At 43.7% G+C, this 22,914-nt stretch overlaps 1 pseudogene; it reads right to left on the bottom strand.

Annotated features, from left to right (window-relative positions):
• Positions 1-2,168: 2,168 nt before the first annotated feature.
• The window catches only part of LOC119461537 (glutamate receptor ionotropic, kainate 2-like), a 306,355-nt pseudogene continuing 285,609 nt past the window's right edge, over positions 2,169-22,914 (bottom strand).

Genomic DNA, 22,914 nt, shown 5'->3' with positions numbered 1-22,914 from the left:
CATCTCATTTTCTGAAAGTTCGCGCAGCACCAGCACGACAAACTAAACACGTCTGAAGCGTGGCATTAGGCGACATGCATTGTTGCGAGGCATTCAGAACCAGCTGTCACCGAGGCGGTGCCGCTTGTTGCGTAACACTTACGCATTTGGAAGCGCATACCGACGCTTGACGGGCTTTAAAACTTCAACGCTTTGTGTCTTATCAGCAGGTCAGACTGACTGAAGCGGCAGAGCTCAAAAAGTGAAGTTAATAGATCCGCAAAACAAGAATGGCTGCGCAAACAACTAAATTACCACTCGGAAAGACAACCGATGGCGCGAAATACGTGCGCCGTAATACGTGCACCGAATATGACGGAGCATTTGACTTTTTTGCCGTGACGCGTCCTGTAGTCTTGCCTGATTTAAATATATATTGGCTTTCGCGGATATCTCTAGCAAGTGCGAACCAGAGAACGACACAGGTGCCAGAGTTGCTCGGCGGTCTCAAGTTAACTAGAATTTGGGGCGGCTGCTGTCTCGCATAGGAATACTGGTATTTTTTCCCTTCTTCTCTATAAAACGGTATGCCCAGCCTGCAGCTCACGGGATTTTGAGCGTCAAAATAACTCATCTGTCCAAGATACGACTTCAGACGGTAGTGCATAAACCTGGGACGCATTTTAGTTAGGTTACACCACGCGATGACGCCAATTCGACGATTCAATGACCCCTTTGTTATGTTTCTGCATGCTTATCAGGATGTCTTTGGCAGCTTCCTTATAGCATACAGGGTGGTTTTATTGAGGTTTTCATGCTTTCAATATTAAGTAGGAAATGCAAGTTTATCCCTCTTTCAATAGACGTCATTCCATTAATACCAGTTGGAGAACAAACTTAAATTGACAGATGAGATGTAAGTCATCCCCACGTCGTTTATGTGACGAAAAATGCATCATTTCATACCGAGAACTAAATAAAACGTGCTGATATAAATGGTTTAGTGGGCTTGCGAACGGTTCACAGTGCATTGCAAAAAGTCAGCATTAAAGTTCTACGTGAAACATTACGTATGGCTGATGATTGTCTTGCAAAGGCCGCACCTTTATTTAACTTTGTTGCCGTCAAAAAGAAACAGTAGTTCATGCAACAGCAGATATGGTTCCATCTAAGATTCTGTGATTGTTGGGCTTAATGATAGTGATAAACACAATAATTCTTTGGAGGTAAAGTGTCATTTATTTCATTTTTTGAACGCGGTACCCACTAGAAGGCTCAGGTCGTCCGTAGAAATTTTCTGAATATGTGCTTGCAAACTGGGCTGGAGATCTCGACTATCGCTTTCACTCGGCAAATAAGTTGCGTTCTCATTCTCATAAGGAGGCATTCGAAGTATACGAAGAAACATGTTGTCAACTTTTGAAGAACGTTTACTCACAGTACCGATTGGTGGGCAGCTATTAAGAAAATAAATACTCTCAGTCTAGAAAATATGCAAATGTGCCATAAAACTAAACAGTAAGAGTATTTTGATCGTTTAACTTGGTTACTGGTTACATGGTTACCCGTTTGTTACGGACGGGTGGATAGAGGCTGACTAAAGGGTATGAATTCTAAAGTCAGAGTAGGCGGAATGGAGATCAAGCCAGGTATGGAAATGTATTCAACACCAAAAAATTAAACCAGAAGAGAAAAGCTTTATGATAATTCAAAACGCCGAGCACTACTGTAAAAACTAATGTAACGGTATCTCATTCCTGGAATGCTGTGCTATAGAAAATAATTTGTCGATAACAACTATTTTTCTGCAGCGTGTTAAAATACCTTAATCTTATTCAGCATGTTTGGTTAGCACGTATATTTTCCATCCAGAAATAATTAAGGCTGTAATTACTGTGTCGAAAACCTTTGGTTTTAAAGATATCAAAGAAAAGGCGGGATAACCTGGCGGTAATAATAATAAAGGCTGGCTGGAGTCATGGAGTATTACACAAACGTTAGCTAGTAAGTTGAGCACGTGTTCCCATATAAATCCCACGCTTTTTTCTAATTGTGATGGCGGTCGTGTTGTTGTCTCTCTCAATCTACGGAGTCTTCCTGATGGTGAACTGTTGTCAAAAGAGCAAGACATTATTTTTTACGAGACGAAAGCAAATCAGGTATCGCAATGAATGCGGGAAAATAATAGGTGCAAAACAAAATTTGCTTTATTGAAACAACAACAGACACTGTTTTCTTATGTACAGAAACGTGGATCGAAACAGCGCCCACAACTATGAATTAACTTCGAAGCTACAACTTGTTGCTTCTCGTAGTCACTTAATTCGTCACAAGTTAACATAACCACATGAAAGTGTGTTATTCTTTATTTTTAGTTTACCTCGATATGCATGCTTCTTCAATAATAGCCAGTTCCTGCATGTTGGCAGCACCATAAGCTATATGTAATAAAATTCCTCCGAAGGAGTTTCTCTAAATTAATCACATAGTTTCCCCGTCGTTCTTAGAACGTATAATTTGCTGTGAGAAATAAGTAGACGAAATAGAAGTATCCCGTTAAGCTACCTTCCGGCATAGTTTAGAACGACTGGCTAAAGGTCAGAAAAATGGCGGGAAGGTTTAAAACCTAGCCCACAGGCGTGCCGCCGCTTCTGGTCGACGACTGACCAACAGAGCGAAGCGTCGCCTCTCCATCAAGCGAGCCTTCCAAGGAGCGTGACGTCGGGCTGAACTTGCGTCCACGGCAAGTTACGACCAATTTGCACGCGTGGAACATCTCCACAAGGACGGATTCCTGGAACAGTCAGAAAATATGTTTGACAGCTACACACCACTACAAGAAACATCACTTCGCGAAACAAATGCAGAGTGATTGCTACTACTTTACCCACACTAGATACCCAAGAGAACAATTGTTTCTTTATAAAGGCGCCTTGATATAAATTGTTGCTTGAAGCTTTTTTTGAGGTGAAAGGGAACTTACAGCACTTTAAAAAAAGGCCCAGCATGAATTGATGATTTAGGGTAAAACGCAAAAACATTATTCTGCAAATTTCTTCCACCTGAACATGAGATAACTTTTGTGGGGAACTGTCCTCGCAATATAGCTTGAAATTTGGCAACTCAGATTTAAGCGCCAGAAGCCAATGTGCGGAGACTGTCTTCACAAATGTTACGGACACCATAGGAACAAAATTTCAGACGCATGTATTTTTTTTGCTTGTTTTCGTAGTAGTTTAGATGGCACTTGCTGAAACTCTTGTGACCAATTCTATTTTAAACATTATAATCAGACCGGACAAGACGAGTAGGCGGTACAGTTGGCCTAAAAGGGCAAAACTTGGCAGATTGTAACAAAACCAATCATTCTGCGAAGCACGAACTGCTTATGTGCGATAGCAAATGGGACCGTATTCTGTTTCTCCGAATCAAGTCTCCATAGACCACATGTCACGAAATGAAACCGGCCTTCATAAATCACATAGACAATTACTTGATGACCCCAAAAGCCAAAGAACGAATAAATCACTATACGAATATCATGAAATTGGCTATATAGTAAGTCTCAAAACAGGTATGAAGCCTGTGTCATAATTATTAGACAGTTAAACATACTACAAAAAATATAACTTGAAAAATGATTAGTAGCGATCGAAAATGTGATTTTTAAGAGCGGAGTCAATGTTTTGACCACCTATTAATCAATCAATCAATCAGTCATCTGTTTGTTTTGCTACACAGTGTGTGTAGACCCTGAAGTGCTTTCAAACCGCTTGAAAGGGCATTAAAAATTAAATTATTTAAATTCTGGGGTTTTAAGTGCCAAAACCAGTTCTGGTTATGTGGCACGCCGTAGGGGGGGACTCCGAAAATTTGGACCGCCTGGGGTTCTTTAACGTGCGCCTAAATCCAAGTACACGGGTGTTTTCGCATTTCGCCCCCATCGAAATGCGGCCGCCGTGACCGGGATTCGATCCCGCGACCTCGAGCTCAGCAGCCCCACTTGAACGGGCATGAGGGCCCACGTACATGGATGGCAGCGGTTTTACAGGCCAGATTAGTACGAATGTATACTTGCGCAATACCGTTATAACGGATGTCAATTAAAAAAAATTACGTGCATAAAAAAAGGAATGATTATGACAAATTCAACGAAGGCAATGGGACCTTCAAAAGGGGTGACAATTGGTATTCTTTAGGGAGCCTACATGAAACGGCATTGCATGTAGGCTCCCTAGTATTCTGGTAACATGCCTGCTTACATGTGACGAACTTTTTAAGCAAGAAATGTTTTTAGCTCCCGCTGTCGGCCACCTTCAAGTAACCTTGAGCCAAAAGCCAAAGCCGTTATCCGGGCACTCAAACAGACTCAAACGAGAACATCCGGGCCTAATTGCCAGAACAAAACGAGATCATCCTTGCAACCAGTCAGAACTTCAGAAAATGCGGTCTCTGGCCTCCCACCCTTTGTACAGGACCGCATTACATACGCTAGTTACTGCCCAAAGAAGTTACAAAAAATTTAACTTCCGATTTCTTCCTAATGTTTGTTCACAATATCACTCAAAATGTAACTTATAGTGCGCTGAGGTTTTATTTTCCATTTCCAATAGCGACGTTCAAAAGGCAGATACAGGGCACCAATCACTTCGTTGTCATCTTTTGGCACTGAGACACGGTTGCCTGTGCTCTTTTCAACGCAAGCGTTCTTTGAGTTGGCCGCACATTTGCAGCCGAACACTTCAAACCGACAAGGAAAAGTAGCGACAGACGCTGAGCGCGTTGCACTGTTCGAAGAAGAAAAGCGGTTGAAGGCGACGGCACTACAGGCAGCAAAACACGACATATGGTAGCCATTTCATGCTTACATTCACTCTCGATTACGGGAGAGCTAGCAATTTTTTTTCTGTTTTGCAGCACCACTTGCTTTGTGAACCCTCATTTTCTCTCCCTATGTACGTGAACTTCTGGGCTTGTATGGATCGCGTAAAAGAAGGACCAGTATATGAGAGCAAAGAGAGAGACACGTTGGAACCTACTCGCTCGCCATAGGGTGTCTTCTGAAGCTCCCATATGAACTCTCCCACGCAGAGGAGTGCTCCCGCGATACAGCCGACGAACAGCACGATGAAGACGCCACCCACAGAGGAAAGGCCCATCTCGCTGCTGCTCGCCGAGGTGGAGGAAGCATTAGTGTAGAGGTGGCACTTGGACAGCGCGGTCGGGTCGGGCGGGTTGCGCGTCTTCCACCACTTCTGCTTGAGCTTGAACAGCAGGTCCCCTTCGTGGAACTCCACGATGGCTGCCGACAGAATGCTGCGGATCTTGGCGTCTGTAAATGCACCCGCAAGTGGGAGCGTTTGAATCGCACATGTCAAACTCCAAACACTTATCAAAGCTCCATATAGTGCAGATGGCAAAAGGAAAGCAATTCCGAGTTTGATCTAAATCTCGCCATAGCCTGATAGCTGGGGCACCAGTCATCGCTGTTGAACTTTTGCGACAGTTTCTTAAGGGTCTTCTGGAACACTTTTGGTAAGCATAGCGTGGTTTTCTTGTTTAATAACTGCAGACAAATGAGAACGTAAGCCACATCAAACCCGCCTATCCGAAGGCAGAGGTAAAATACGACAGGCACGCGGCCTGTCGCGGATTACGCGCAAGCATATGGACTCCGTGAACATGCACAGCGAGCACCGCAGCGTTGAAGCCCAAATGAAAAGCGCGCGAACGTAGTCACCGACGATACGTTGATCTCGACAGTGTGCCACAGGGATAGGGCATAGTGCTACACATGCAAAGAAGAGACACCGCGAACATGCATATCGCACAGCGATCACTGCGGCATCGAAGCCCGTACGGAAAGGGCGCGAACACGGTCGCAGACGCTACATTGATGTATGTATGTAAGTTATGCACAATGCATTGATCTCGATGGTGCAACGCCTGGTGTGCCTCAGGGAAAGCGCAAAGAAGAGATTCCGCGAACATGCACAGCGAGCACCACGGCGTCGAAGCACAAACAGAAAGGGCTCGAACGCGGTGATTCTCTTCTCCAACTCCAGGCGCCTTCCTCCTCCATCCCTCGCTTCTCTCGCAGCTTCAAATATAATCACGCTGATTTCCCAGACGGGCCTTGTCTTAAAGCAAGAAGCAAAAAACAAAAAAAACTTACAGTAGAACTAAGCTCACAATGACTGTAGATGATAATGCGATTAACATTCGAGCAATGGGCGGCACACCGTATTTCAGAAGACAAGTTTATTTAAGATCTGTAGTGGTCATTCCCAGTATGCTGCTATGGCACTTGCTTGCGAATGTCAGCCTTGAGCATGGCGGCATGATGACGATTTTGTGACGCCAACGCATCAACTACGATGGATTGAGGAAGAACCAAGAGGGACTTCGATGAAACCGCGAAGCGCTACGAGGACGGCTTGAGCCACTGGGTCGACAATGGCGCAACGAAGAGTGCATCACTAAGCCTATATGACGACGACGGCACGACGAAAATCGGGTGATGAAGCTGGGTGATGACAATGGAACCAACATGACGATGACGGTATGACAACGGGTGCATCTTAGCGACTGTATGGCGTCAAAGGCATGACGTAAGTCGAATGACAAATTGAAAAAAAAATGCAACGATTACGACTGTATCACAACCACGAGCGCATACCTAGCGCCGAAAACTATTACGCCAATTGGGGCACTACGTCACCTTAGGAGGCGTGATGACGATGGCTTTACGATAGTCCGATCACGAAGCTAGAATGACGACGATCACCCGATCAGGACGGCATCACTCCCCCGAGCACGCATACCTAGGCCCCGATTTTTTTTCGATTCCTTCTCCGATGATATTCCTTTTCGCAGTTTTCTCGCCGCTTTATCAGTGGTCCGAGCGACGTCCCGCCCGCACTATCAAATCGATCAGCCGGCCGTGAACGGTGGATGATAAGAGTGGCACATGATCGAGCGGAACGCACCGCTAAAAAAATCACGGCCCTAGTGGCCCAAGCTGGTAGATAACTTGGCACTGGGTCAGTGTAAGAGGATAGATAGATAGACAGACAGACAGACAGACAGACTGATCCAAATTGCTGGCTACACACACATAAAGAAAGAGAGAGAGAACACTCTCTAACTATTTAGAGGGGCATGGCCATAGACCAAGCAATTCAGTGACATAAAAAGTCCGCTTGTCGAAGCGACCAAACTTCTCGCATAAATGGGCTCGCTATTGACCATATTTTGACCATTTTCTTAGCTATTGCTACACACAAATGCTCATGGTGTAACCATGTGGGCAGTATAGAGTCTATTTCTCACACGCTGCAATAGGCGATGTGTTGTAGGCTGTGGGCATGTCGTTAAAATTTCAGAAGAGTATGCAGTGCATGGTGAAGTTTCATGTTTACAGAAAGCCACAGAGTGGGGTCTACTCGGTACAGCAGTGGTGGCGCAGTTAGGTTTTTAAACCTAATATTTTCCCGAAACCTTCATACGAAGCTGATAAGGAACGTTTTCGGCTTCCACCCAAAGTCATTCCAGTTGAACCATTATGTTCAAATGAAGGATCTGCAGCTGTTAGTCAACGGACTACCTTGTTTCCAGCTGTACAAATTTGATTAGACCGATGTCTCTATGCCGTTGAAAATCAAAATACGCGTATACTGCCCTCTGTATTGAACTTCATCGCTATCAATGTGTCTCGAGCTCGGAGAATTCCCAACAATACCGCCGGCGAACATGGCTTCTTGTGTGAGAAACGGCAACTTAATTCCTAGCTTTCTGCCTCCTTAAGAGAACCTGCCACAGCATGTGCTACCCAAAGGTAGCATATTACCGTCTGCATAGAACAAAGCCACGGTTGCTTTCTCTTTTGTATATTTTTTTCTGGGTATATAAAGGTGGTCGGTTTGCCATTCAAGGACACCGACGACGGCAAAACTGAAGGAGTGTGGCATGGGATGCAAGGCGTGCGCTGGCTACAAGAGACAATTTTTTTTTGTTCGCGTTGGCGTCTGCTAAATTTTTAAGGTGCAGTGACCAAAAGGAGTCAATGTGGAGTCAAAAGGAGTTTAACATGTGTTTGTAGTCTCGCTTATTTCTAGCGGTGTGTTAACGACTGTATACGGCACTCTTTCACACTTGAATCAGCTCAACTGTACCGTTTCTTAAGCTGCGTACTACGCGTGTTGCGTGTCCACGTAAAACACTCAACTGTAGCTACAGCGAAGAGCTCTCTCTGCTGACTGCGCTATGGGGCAAAACTAATCAAAGCACACCGAGAAAGGGAGGCGTTTCGGGGGGGGGGGGGGGGGGGGGAAGGTGTCGTAGCGAATGTCGTGCGACCACTTTGGCGGCGTGGTGCTAGACGAGAAAGGAAAGTGTCGTCATTTGTAATTGATGGTAGCGTTGAGGGTATATGAGAGGGATTATTAGATATTTCTTATTTTAGTCAATATCTGCCAAATAACAATAACACAACGAATCGTCATCCAACACTCAGGCGACGCCGTGCCCATTTGACAGTCTTGACAGTGGCGTAGCGTCGCCCCCTACCAAAGGGCACAAAGTAAGAATGGCTGTTTTCGTAAGCTGGGACGCATAGAAGATTTTATATTACAAACAGGAAAACAAATGATTCTGGAATTAGCGGCGACTGTCGAATGAGTGGTATTTTATTTATACTTGAAGCACTGCCATCGAGGTTACACACTTCCACGCAGTGATACGAGTTGGACGATCGCACTCGTCGGCAAGTGCGCTCTAGAGCGATTATAACAAATCATTTCCGGGCAGCAGCCTGCTAATGACACTAACGGCGAAGTATAGCGCAAGAGCACTGACTTATGGGTGAGTTTGGTTGTGCATAGCAGAACACGGTCAAGCACGCTCAAACAGTTTAGCGGCCCAAAGTGCCACTAAATTCGCCCTTATGACCGGGATATCAGATTACTCTCCTACTTTTAGAAACGGTCTGCATATCTCTAGAGTGTTTTCACACACCAGAACTGAAGAAGTTTAACTTATAAAGAAGCTGAAAATTTTCCATGATAACAAGCTGAATTTTAAATTATTTGCGTCTTCAGGAGCATAGCGCACGTGACGTTATTTGTCCGGTGAAGTGGTTGGTCACCGATTAGTGGCGTACTTCACTGATGAAGATTAACGACCGACATTTCGTAGCAGTGGGATGCACTCCCGAAGAAATAAAAAGGGAAAAAAAGTTTATCAGTTTAGTAAGGGGCTAGCGCACGAAGTTGCGAAAACGTGTGATATCACCAATAAAAGAAAGGATTGTGTGAGCCAGATAACGGCCGCGTGTGCGCCACAAGGAAAATACATTGTTTAATCTCCTCATTGGAACGCTGCTTGTTCGTTGTGTATGTCCACGCTAGGAATCAGGAATACCGCATTTGGAAGTGGGCGTCAATCTTTTGTGCTGAAACCATATCCGCACTTGGAATACAGTGGTCATTAATCTTCATCAGTAGAGTTCACACGAACTGGCTCAACAGAGTACATTGTCTTAACACATCATTCTTTATTTTGCGCACACAAACGTTCTTTTATTTCCAGATCTGCTTTCGCGTTTCAGTATATAGATCACACCGAGATGAAAGGAATTCTTTTTAACATACGGTGCTCTCTAACCATGGTGACACGTGCACACTTCTTCAGTGTGAATCAAACACACACGTCAGACTAGCTTTCCGAGATTGAGAAACAAATTAGAAGAATCACAAAACCGGAGAGCAAGAGCGCTGAAGCCTTTTTTTTTATTTAAGTAGCATCATTATTTTTTGAGCATTCTCGTTCTATTGCTTTTAGTTTTCCCGTGACGGACGAGTCGAAAAACTTCTCGCACGGGCGGGAACTTCAAATGAAGGGACATCAGTCTTTCTAACTGAAAGCCCCTACTGTGCCTTCGCGTGAGTTTCGTTGGCGAAACATTCTTTTCCTCAGCGGAGATTCCGCACTGCGCATACGATGGACCATTTGTCAGTGTCGTTTACTTTCTGATGGTATTCTGCGTGGCACACTGACATAAATTCCGAGGTGCGTTTCACCTTGAAGTTTTCATTATGCCATATTTCTTTGCTTATATTGTTTATCTTCATCAGATAATTTTGTTCAAAGCCTTCATAGCAGTCTAGACAAAGTTTTCACGAAATGCAATCTAACGAGGGGAGCAGCATACCAGAAGAAAACGTGTTTGTTGATATGGCGTGTTTCTAACGGGATACTTTCTTGCGCCACCACCCACAAACCTAGGGCTGCTCCTAGGTTTGTGAGTTGTGGCGCTGGCTAACACTACCAGGGTTAATTGCAGTTGTAAAAACAAAAATAACCCAGTAAGTGGATGGGAAAACGGCTCAGCGGTAGCTCAATGGTGAGAGCCTCGCACGCGTAATGCGAAGACGTGGGTTCGTTTCCCACCTACGGAGAGTTGTTTTTTCATGTGTTTTACTTCCATCATTTATCATTTCTTTAATTCAATTAGTAAGTACAAGTAATTTCCCCTATGTTGCGCTTAGTGTCATTGTTTGTTGGCTTCTCATGATAATCTATAAGAAAGAAGATTAGAGAATTGAAATATTATAGGCACATTAGCGTGCTTTCAGTACTCTATAAAATATTCACCAAGAGAATTTTCAATAGAATCAGGTTAACACTTGACTTCAATCAACCAAGAGAGCAGGCTCGCTTCAGGAAGGGATATTCTACAATGGATCACATCCAGGTTACCACAAGAAAAGTAGAAAGTTACCTATTAAGACCGGGGTCAGGCAAGGAGACACAATCTATCCAATGCTTTTCGCTGAATGCTTAAAAGAACGATTCAAGCTCTTAGACTGGGAAGGCTTAGGAGTGAGGATGAACGGCGAATATCTCAACAACCTTCGGTTTGCAGATCACATGACCCTGTTCCGTACAATGGGGACGAATTACAACAAATGATTGAGGACCTTGATCGGGAAAGTGTAAGAGTATGCTTGAAGATTAATATGCAGAAGACAAAAATAATGTTCGATAGCCTGGAAAGGGAATACGAATTCAGGATCGCCAGTCAGTCTCTAGAGTCTGTAAAGGAGTACGTTTATCTAGGTCAATTACTCACAGAGGACCCTGATCGTGAGAAAGAAATTTACAGAGGAATAAAAGCGGGTTGGAGTGCATACGGCAGGCATTGCCAAATCATGACTGGGAGCTTACCATTGTGGCTCAAAAGAAAAGTGTACAATCGTTGCATTCTATCGGTGCTAACATATGGGGCAGAAACTTGGAGTTTAACAAAGAATCTCGAGAACAACTTAAGGACTGCACAAAGAATGATGGAACGAAAAATGTTAGGCCTAACGGTACGAGACAGGAAGATGGCGGTGTGGAACAGAGAGCAAACGGGGATAGCCGATATTCAAATTGACATTAACAGTTTAAAGTGGAGCTGGGCAGGCCATGCAATGCGTAGGATTACAAGAGACAGAATCGGTACCAAGAGAAGGGAAGTGCAGTCGAGGGCGGCAGAAAACTAGGTGGGCTGATGAAGTCAGGAAACTTGCAGGCGCAAGTTGGAATCAGCTAGCGCAAGACGGGGGTAATTGGAGATAGCCGGGAGAGGCCTTCATCCTGCAGTGGACATAAAATAGGCTGATGATGATGATATTAAAGGCTCACTTTTCAATCAGCAGTGCATTGAGTCAACTTCCTTGTGTGTTCTTGTATACCTTGCTCAGCTCGATTGTCCCGGCACTCACGCCTTTTTTCTGGCACCCCATGGGAACATTCTTTTCTAGATATTTTCTTTAGCGCTGTGTTGTTGGTATATGATTCAGGACACTTTGCTGAAGTGCAGGTAATTGCCGACTGTGCTCTCTAAACAGATGCATGCTCACTCCTCTTCAACGTAAACCACACCCACTCTCTATAGAATGGCTCGGCGATAAAGAAGAAAAGTAGAAGTATCACAAAGCTGAAAGGAAGCAGCTACAAGAGTATTGAAGTTTTAGTGTGCGTTCGTTAAACAGCGTCATTATTTTCGTGAGCATTCGTGTTCTATTGCTTTTCGTTCTGATGTGAAGGGCGAGTTCAAAAACATCTTATCTCGCACGTGGGGCAACTTCAAATGAACAGGAACCAGTCTTTTACCTAAAGATCCTACTGTTCGCTTCGCGTTTGTTTCGTTGATAAAGCATTCTTTACCTTTGAAAACAGTGTCCGCCCTCAGCCTGTGTTGGGCCTATGTGACAGTGTCGTTTACTCTCTGATGTTGTTTTCCAAGGCGCAAGAAGACGTACATTTGAGGGTGCGTTTAACCTTGGACTTTCCAATATACCATTTTTGTCGTCCTAGTGTTGTTCATCTCCATGGGTGAATTTTGCTGAAACCCGGCATAGAAGTCTGGGCATAATATTTGACCAAATTCAACCTAGCTAGGGGATCGAGCAGTATAGTCAATGAAAACGTGTTTTTTGATACATGTTGAGATTTTTAAAAAGAGACGCGTTCTCTACCTTGATTCAACCCCCCCCCCCCCCCCACCTCTCTTTCTCTGGGTTTTGCTACTGCTGAGTCAGTTGGCATCTCACGGCTATATTCGTAGATATATAGATGGCGGTTGTAAATGCTCTACGGTGCTTGCCACTTCAGAGCGCATGTAACCGTCATATATATCTCGAGATTAAAGGGAGCTTGGCAATGTCCCCTCCGCACAGCGCTGATAGTAGGCGTGTATGTCTAGCTTCATTTTGCTTTTTGTAGCGTAAGCAAGTATTAGCTTTCTTCCAAGGTATGTTTTCCTAATTAAGGTTTCTCGTTTCTTCGCTTACTGACGTGTCTGGCTGCACAGTCGCGTCCTGAGAATCAACACTCGCCTCTGTCAGAAAGGAACGTCAAAGTTTTCAGAAAGCCGATAAGCCTTGGGAGATCCGTTATTGTGGGATCTGCGTGCGGACGCACTGGTTCACCTGCTCGATTTTCTTAATTTACGATCTGCTTGGTATCCTTGCGCCCTTGTACCTTTTGCCTTAACCCGTGTAACGCAGCCAATGTATGTTCCCTAATCACTGACAGTGGCACTATATAGATAACGGATAGATAATGCCGTGTACTGGGCATAAATATGCGGCGGCATTCGTCACGGCCGACTTCATTAGCTGAAAAAGAGCGCGGTTCATTTAACGCGGGTTTTATTGGCAACCAAATATTCTCTGGGCTTAAAAACAATGCTGAGACGTTTGTAGAACTACAACTTAAAGATATTTTTATTTCAATAAAAATATCTTTGGTTCGATTAATATTAAAAAAATATTGTTCGATATTTAGTCATGTATATTGGTGACGCCTACTGCTTTTCACTTCGCACTAAAAATAACAAATGATTGATTTCGTGTTTGCATTTAGTATAACTGAGCCTTCAAAAGGCTAACATATGGAAATTACTTTTTGCCCTTGCAAAGCAGATCTATCTATTTACGAGGGCAAATAATAAAGTATTTGCCCCTATTTTTATTAGCATAAATAAGGTACATACTGGTAATTACAAATATATGTACGTACTACTCTACGTACCTTACACTATTTTTCCACATAGTCCCCACACCGGTTCAGACATTTGTCCTACCGCCGCATTAAACTTGAGATGCGCCTGTGGTAGAATTCGTCCGCACGCGGCCTCCCCGAACGCTCATTGTCATGCAAGTCTTCACGGCCTTTTGTGAACTCACAATACCGCCACCTCACACTTATAAAAGCGAGGCACCTTTCCCCATACGTGGGCTGCATTTCCCTGCGGATTTCGATGGGCATTCATCCCTTGCTCCATAGAAAACGAATCGCACTTCGCCGTTCGTATACGCCATGGACGTGTGAAGCAACACCGCCACCTTCAGCAACTGACAGCAGCGCCTTGCCGCGGACCTACCGGCAAATATGGCCGGGCCGGTCCAAGGAAGGTCCACCGTTGGGATTGGATAAGTTGACTTGCCATTTGCAGCCGTAATTTGGCAAAAAAGAAAGAAAATATAGGGGCAAAGATTTGCTTATTCACCCTCGTATCTATCTATCTATCTATCTATCTATCTATCTATCTATCTATCTATCTATCTATCTATCTATCTATCTATCTATCTATCTATCTATCTATCTATCTATATCTATCTATCTATCTATCTATCTATCTATCTATCTATCTATCTATCTATCTATCTATCTATCTATCTATCTATCTATCTATCTATCTATCTATCAATCTATCTATCTATCTATCTATCTAATGTTTTATTAAACCGTTCTCGCGCATGCCTGGGCCACAGGGTCTATGGTTGTATGCGTACACTCCAAAAAAAAAAGTTTACACCCTTTGGGTCGTATCCTGTCCCAAACAGTAATCGTCGTCTGCCTTGCTTGCGTTTCCTTTCTTGAAAACTCAGCGCTCGCTACTTTCCCGCCGAGAATGCTGTGTCACGCTGATATAACGCGCAAGCCTTTCGTGACTAGGAAGTACCGGGCTCGCAGCGTTAAAGAAAGGAAATGGGGACAAGACACATGATGATTATTGTTTGTGGACAAGATACGACCCAAAGGGTGTAAACGTTTTTTTTTTTTTAGAGTGTAGCGCTGCAACCGCTTTAGCAGGCTGCGCCAGAAGTGCACTAGATGTGTGTCACTTTTCAATAAGCGTATTTCAGGCCAACGCTTTAGCGAGCTGCGTCATGAATGGACTGGGTACGTGCCGGCCTTCAATAAACCTGTCGTCAAGTTGGGTCACTGAGTTTGTGCTACTGGGTGTGCGAAAAGCAAGGGAACAATTCTCAGCGTTCCCAGGCACCGGCACTCCATGCTTCCGGTCTCGGATGCCGCATGCGGACTTCTCGGCAGCTACAATAGATGGAGTAGCGTGTCTTGAAGAAGCGCGAGGGAGGCGCTCGGTTGCTGCATGGCGCGTTTTTCAGATTTCGCACGCACCGGCGTGCCATGCATTTTGGAAGCCAGACGCAAGCTTAGGGAAGCGCGAAAGAGGGAAGCGCGAAAAGACGCCTAATACATAACTTGTTTCGACAGTGGTAGTACATTGCATCGCTATAATGATTCAATGCTAAACGCATTACCATCCACAGTTGTCGTGCGATGGGTTCCGCTGTAATGTGTTTTTTTTTTCACATCATTTGTGGATGCTATGTTGTGAGTATACAATCCAGCCCAATTTCCTGAAATGCCCCCAATGTTTTTAATCCACATTTGGTTTGTTTATTAAAGCGCATGAACAACATATTTGCACTTTGTGCATTTTGTATGCAGCCCCGCTCGGAACATTGAGCTCATAAGGCGAGAGGCACAGTCGCTCAGCCATTCAGGGAAGTCGAGCGCATAGTTTGATATCTGGGGGGGGGGGGGGGGGGGAAGGTAGCATTTGTTTAATCATGTCCATTCAAAAGGTATATTGCCCAGAATCTTGAACACTTGGTTCCTTCATGAGAGGAGATTGTAATGACAACATTTGAAATGATAACAAATTTAGTGTTGCAATAGTCTCAAATGAAATTTAAGCTTCACCTCTCTTCTGAAATGTCACTTTTAAACGCCTCGCGGCGTACTTGGCGGCGCATGTGCATGCCGGGCGTTGACGGACGCTTAAAATTGCAACGTTCCAGAGTTTCTAGAATTCTTGTGTACGTGATAGCGCAACTTTTATTGCGCGCAACGACCTCTCTGCGAGCGTCCAGTGCTTTGGAAATGTTTGCGAAAGAGGATTACGTACCCGGAGGAGTGGCTATGCCGTACCCCTTGGAGTCCAGCTGTCCGCCTATCTGCGTGAGCTGGCAGTTCTTCTGCACCATGTACTCGATGGTGGTGGACTCCATCAGGTAGGCGTAGCCGCCACGAAGCACACGTTCCTACGCCCTTCTCGTTGGTCTCGGCGAACACGCTGGGCTGAGCAGCCTCCATGACCGCCCACATGCGCTTGATGAGTGGTGAGTCCGAGGACTGCGGGAAGGCGAGAACGCCTATTAGTTACTCCGAAGGTGAGTATTCCGTGTTTGTTTATTTATTTATTTATTTATTTATTTATTTATTTATTTATTTATTTATTTATTTATTTATTTATTTATTTATTTATTTATTTATTTATTTACACGATACTGCAGTCCCGCGAGAGGGCCCAAGCAGGAGGGGCAAAAGTACATATAAATAAATATATCCAAGCAATACATACGAATATTAGTATATAACAAGATCATATACCTAGCAACAAAGAGGAGTAATAAATGTAAAATCAGAAAAAGCGAAAGGAAAAAGGCCCGAACCGCACAAATATTAGCAAACCGCAATATCAAGTGCAGGGCAATGAAGCGTAGCAACATCATGATATATGAATTTCTTTATGCACTTGAAACACAACCGAATTGTCAAAAGCGTGTCAGACACGCAGATACACATACAAACACAAAAAAACATTTTACGCTTTTACATTTATTACTCCTCCTTGTTTCTAGGTATATGATCTTGTTATATACTAATATAACAAAAAGCTGATGCGCTTCCATACGTAGCGCTCTATCAACCTCCCAGAATCAAGGCTCCAAAGAGTAATCAAGTGAAAAAATCGGACATTCGAAATCATTTTGGGTCGCTTTGGGTTCCACCACATATGCCCTGCGTAACCAAGAGATTTCATCGAGAGGAAGCATCACTTTTTATATCGAATCAGGACAGGACCTGCTAGTACACCGGCCTGGTTATTTAAGACGGGACGAATCAATTCTCCGAACTGTACGGCATGTGACGAGACAGGAGATATTGAACACTTTCTGTGGTCAAGTCAGCAATTCCAAGTTGAAAGGGACGCTCTCCTGGAGAATCTACAAAAAAAGGACCTTCCGCATGCGTGCCTGCAACACCTTGTATTTCCCGAGGGATCAGTTATAGCCCGCACAGAAACTTCAAGTCTCCTTATGAAATTCTTAAGAGAGACTGGTTAGATGGACATATGGTGAAACCATTCAGCGATATTGTAAGAGACGCTCAGGCGGATCAATTGCCGGCCTTGATCGCCAGGCTAAACCCGCCTGTTGCTACAATCCACCAGCACCACCACCACATTTTACGAGGCCGTCACTGAATCTGACGAGACACAGGATAATCAAACACAAGAAAACAAATAAGTGTAGGTATAAATTCACAGTACACTAATGCCAGTGATGTCAAAGACTGATACGTTCTAAAAAAAATCGCATTCGACAACTGTAAAAAAGGTAGGTTGATCCAATCTGTTATGGTGCGTGGAAAGAAAGAATATTTGAAAAGGTTAGTCCGGGTGTTTTAAGGTGTTAAAGAGTAAGCACGCTCATGCGAGTTGAGTTACTAGGCGAATGCTACTCAAAGTGTTTTTTTTTTTTTTGAGATTGCGCCGTGTCACCTGGAGGGCGACGCACTGACAGTGAGAACAACACTTAGCCTTGTGCCTGAACTCCTCAGACAATGTTATTACAATACGTGGTTGCTACATCTCGGCGCGATACCGCTAACAAAAGGATACGGGCTAGGCAGAAGGAATAGCGGCCTGGAAACTACCAAGAGGGGTATTCTGTCAGAGTTCACCTAGTGGACATGTTCATTTCGTCTGCTGCTGAAGTGCTGATTGGTTGGGGGCGCCTGTCTCCTGACGAGCGCCCCAGTCCAGCCAATCAGAACTTCCGCAGCTAATGAAATGGACATGTCCATTAGGTGGACACTTACCGAATACACCTGTAATCACCAGGCATCTCACAAAGCTGGCGTAGGGTGCCGCGATAGTGGTGGCGCCGTGCGATATGTACGGTACTATATCAAGTCACCCCAAGCTGAAGTGATGAAGAGTGCTTCCAGACGTACAGCCGTCACACGTCAACACTGCATGAGATAAGACCGACGGGAACCCACTGACGCTATTAATCACCCAGTCTAAAGAAAATTAAGAAAATAATACTATGGGCCAGAACTTAGCCCCGCTAACACTCTAAGTATGGCATAGCATGTTTGATAATTGTGACGTCTCGGAAGTAGCGCGCGCGTGCCTCAAGGGCGTCCCTGCACACTCTCGTTTATCAGAGTGACGTTTCCTTTTCTCGTATCTCGTACAGACTTGCGATTTCGGGAGCACAGTGACACATCTCGCGTACGGCAAACATACCTCAAGTTTCCTGTTAGAGACCTTGAAAGAGGATGAAGCCCACCTTCGGATGTTATAAAGAAATGCGTGACTGATTGGTGGGACGGAGTTTGTCTTCACAGCACAGCTGACAACGTTAGCTTGACGTTTACTGTCAGTTCCGCTCAGATAAGTGCATACAAACAGCAGCTCACCAGAAAAACTTAAAGTGTGCGTGCTAGCGAAGCTCATGCCAGCAGCGAAAGGCCTCACGCTGTCATTGGTGCCACCATCGTGACGATTGAGAGGAGCGTGTTATTGGTGTCTCCCCACTGCTTCGTCATTTTTGCAGCCAAGCAACTCCGAGCCTCAGAAAACGTCTAATCTTCGGTGCGTGGGCGGCGCGCGTGCACTCGATAGCGCCACCGCAACGAAAGCGGTTGCGGCACCGCCTGCAGCGTGAATGTGCCTCAAGCTTGCGGTGATTACTATTTCAAATCAAACGTTAGCATAGCAGGAAATGTTTATCGCATACCTATACGTTGCACAGCCATATTATATTATTGAGTTCCCAGTAATATTTGTCGTTTATTCGACCCCGACATCCTGGGAAAGCCGTGACATCTTTTATTTCTGAATGTTTTATTACGCAGAGAGTCCCGCTACGGTCTGCTTACCTTGGGACAAAGGTTTCATTTGAGCTAATACTTAGCCATGGGCCAGCGTAACCACGCTATACAGATACCAGATGTGGGTGTCATAATTGATGCGCGATTTTTCTGCGTGTGCCCCGATGGGACAGTAGGTGGTCATTTGGTTGCGACACTCATGGCCTTACGGTCAGGTACGTGCACGCTCTCGAGACATACTATTCAATTCTTTATTTGCCGACTTGGAGCATACAGAAATACCAAAACTGGGTGGACCCATAGCCAAAGGCTAGTTGCGCGTCCAATAAAAATAAATCAATTATATGTACAAAAACAAGTGAGATACGTCACGTGCATACACGTATCTATCGTACACCTTTAAGTAGCACAAGCGTACAAAGGAAATACGAAATAATGAAAACCATGTTACAGTATTAAACATTTCTAATATAAAACTCTGGTTAACAAGAGGATTGCAGGCAAGTTCCTTCATTGTTATGAAGGTTCATAGCATATATTATTAATCTCTAAAAAAATCTAAATAACAATTACGCACGGTATTTTTAGCAGGCTTCAACGATTTACCAACACAATAAAGGACATCATGATTGTTCACATTGAAAAGGGTTATTCAGGCTAAGGAATTATTTTTTAAGCACGGACGAAAAATTGCTTGCTTGTTTTATTTCTTCTGGTAGTTTATTCCAAATTTTTGCTCCTGTGAACTGAAGAAAACGTTGTCCGTAAATATTCCCAGTTGGAGGAAGATTAAAATTTCCGTACGTTTGATTTCTGGTCGCTCGAGAGGATGTGTAAAATGTTTAAATTTGAAAAGGCAGGTTGTTTTAACAATATTGAAAACACACGTGGCAATTTTTAATTCGCGTATAATATCATACGGCAAAACATTCATTCTATTAAACTAAGGCTGACTAGGTTCATCGTACCATGAATGAGTAATTATTCTCAGGGATCTTTTCTGGAGCTTGATTACAGATTGAAGATAAGTTTTGTATGTCACATCCCATGATTCATTACAGTATGCGATATGGCTATATCGCAGAGTGTTATTATCGAGATGATGAAATGCTTGTGAGAGTGCGTAGCATCCGGATGCGAGTTTTGTGCAAACTGCACGTATTTGGTCTTGCCAGTGGAGATTGCTATCTAAAGTCATTCCAAGATACTTCGCCTAATGGAAAGTTGTTTATTTGTAAATCTAATGATTTATCAGGCAAGATATTGTTACGCGTTCAAAATACCACATATTTAGTCTTTTTAATGTTAATCGTAAGTTTGTTCATAAAAAACCAATCACTTTCTTTTTTCAACTCTTCGTTTGCTTTAGTTTAGAGATCAGAAATGTTATCAGCTGTTACTACAACACAGGTGTCATCGGCGTATATGAGGACTTCACTTGTACTTAATATAAGTGGGAATTCGTTAATATATAGTGAAAATAAAAGTGGCCCAAGGACGCATCCTTGAGGGACTCCAGTGCGCATATTAACATTGTTCATTCTGACCAGCTGCATTCGTTTATGAAGGTAGCTAGTAATAAGATCCAATCAGCTACCGCGAAAACCATAATGCTTTAGTTTATGCAGAAATATGCCGTGATCATACTTTCTGCCGATCCAAGCATAGTGCAGAATGTAGAAGTACTCTCTGCCGATCCAAGCATAGTGCAGAATATAGAAGTGTTAGGTAAGGTAAAGTGCAGTGACCATAGGTTAGTGAGGTCTAGGATTTCTCTCAATTTGAAGAGAGAAAAGAAAGAGTGAAATTAGTCAAGAGGAAAGAGGCCAACCTAGACGCAGTAAGGGTGAAAGCAGACCAGTTCAGGCTGGTGCTCGCAAACAAACATGCAGCTTCAGAACAGGAAGATGAGGATAACATAGAGGTAATGAATGAAACCCTAACTAGGTTAATCTCAGAGGCAGCAATTTAAGTGGGAGGTAAGGCACCAAGGCAACCAGTAGGTAGGCTCTCCCAAGAAACAAAGGACCTAATAAAGAAACGACAAAACATGAAAGTGTCCAACTCAAGAGATCAGATAGAATTCGCTGAACTGTCAAAACTGATCAACAAGAAGAAAGTAAGGGATATTCGAAATTATAAGCTGGGAAAGATTGAGGAAGCCGTAAAATAATCTTAGGAGTAACGTTAAGAGACAGGAATAGCGATGTGGATCAGAGAACAAACGGGGATAGACGATATTCTAGTTGACATTAAGCGGAAGAAATGGAGCTGGGCAGGCCATGTAATGCGTAGGATGGACAACCGGTGGATCATTAGGGTTACAGAATAGATACCAAGAGAAGGGAAGCACAGTCGAGGACGGCAGAAAACCAGGTGGGATAATGACGTAAGGAAATTCGCAGGCGCAAGTTGGAATACGCTAGCGCAAGACAGGGGTAAATGGAGATCGCAGGGAGAAGCCTTCGTCCTGCAGTGGACATAAATATAGGCGGCTGCTGCTGCTGCTGCTGCTGCTGCTGCTGCTGCTGCTGCTGCTGCTGCTGCTGCTGCTGCTGATGATGATGATGATGATGATGATGATGATGATGATGATGCCGTGACCAACTGTATCGAAAGCTTTTTTAGGTCCAGGAATATGACACACACAAGTATATTATTTTGTAAAGGTACGTTAATTATTTGAGTTAACGTTAACACTGCTGACGAAGTTGAGTGATTCGGACGAAAGCCATGTTGCTGTGGGCACATAACCCGATACTTATCGATAAACTTGTGGAACGTACGGGTTAGAATTTCTTGCAAATATAGTATTGATGGTACGGAGCACGGATATTGGCGTGTAATTGCAAGGGTCATTGCGGTCTCCATTTTTGATGATTGGTACAACGTTAGCAACCTTCAGCTGAGACGGATATTTAGAACAGTTCACGGAGTGATTAGACAAGTGACATAAAACTGGTCCTAATACAACTATATTCTCTTGAATCATTAGAATAGACATATCATCTAGTCCGGAGTCCTTAGAGGTTGACATCTTACTGACTGTTTTCATCACGTCTTCAAGTTCAATGGCATACATAACAAAAGTGTTAAGTAGGGGACATAGATATTTCTTCTGAATCACTGAACTTTGCAGCCAGAGATGAACCGATACATGTGAAATATGTGTTGAAGTTCTCTAAAAACGTTTTCATTAATGGTTTCGCGAAGCACAGTTAGCTTACGTTGTTATCCTATGATTTCGTTTCAATTTCCCACAGCTTACTTATCTTACCAGCAGTCTGTGTAATTAGGTGAGTTTAATACGCCCTCTTGCGCGATCGAATCATAGCTACAGATTTATTCCGCTGTACTTTGAATTGCTGTAAGCAGTATACATTATATTTGTTATGTTGCCATTTGTCATGCCAGTGTTCTTTGGCCTTAAGTATTTGAAGTATCTGCTCTGTCATTCAGGGGCACATCGGTTTATCATGTCGGCCTTTCGAAACCTTGCGACTGCTCCTTTCTAGAGCAATATTAACATATGAAAATAGGTTAGTTAATTCAATATTGACTTCCTCGTTGTATATTTCAGTGCAATTAATCCAAAGATTTTCTTCTCGTAATATCTTGTAATCTATTTTCTTTACAATGTTATTTGTTGTTTGCTTGGTACTTGTTGGAGAATCCAAAGTGGCAAACATAGGTAGATGATCAGAGACTGGCTTTAAGTAAACGCCTCCGGTAACCCCCGTATCTAGGTTTGTTAATGCGTGGTCAATTAAAGACGTAGATGCCTTAGTTATACGCGTCGGTAACGTAATTAAGTTATGGTAGTTGTAGGACTGCAACAAATAGCTTACAGTCATGGTTTGCCATGTTATATGCGTTTATGTTCATGTCGCCTACTATTGTCACTGGTTAGTTTCGATGTTTTGACACAGTGCAGAAAATGTATTCCAGCTTATCAAGAAATCCTACGAGGCTACCGTTCGAGAGGGGGGGGGGGGGGGGGCGATAAACTGCACCAATGATGACGTCATGCTCAAGCCGAATGAAAAGGGATTCAATGTCATTGCAACTATATGTGGCCGCTGCAACTTTACAATACGATACATTATCTTTTACGAACAATGCAACGCCGCCTCCGCTTGAGCCGTGCGTTTGATTCTGTTATGCAAC

The sequence above is a fragment of the Dermacentor silvarum genome, chromosome 8 (assembly GCF_013339745.2).
Source record: "Dermacentor silvarum isolate Dsil-2018 chromosome 8, BIME_Dsil_1.4, whole genome shotgun sequence".
In the NCBI taxonomy this organism is placed as follows: Eukaryota; Metazoa; Arthropoda; class Arachnida; order Ixodida; family Ixodidae; genus Dermacentor; species Dermacentor silvarum.
Note: the sequence above shows the minus strand (reverse complement) of the source record. Positions and strands in the feature narration are given on the sequence as shown.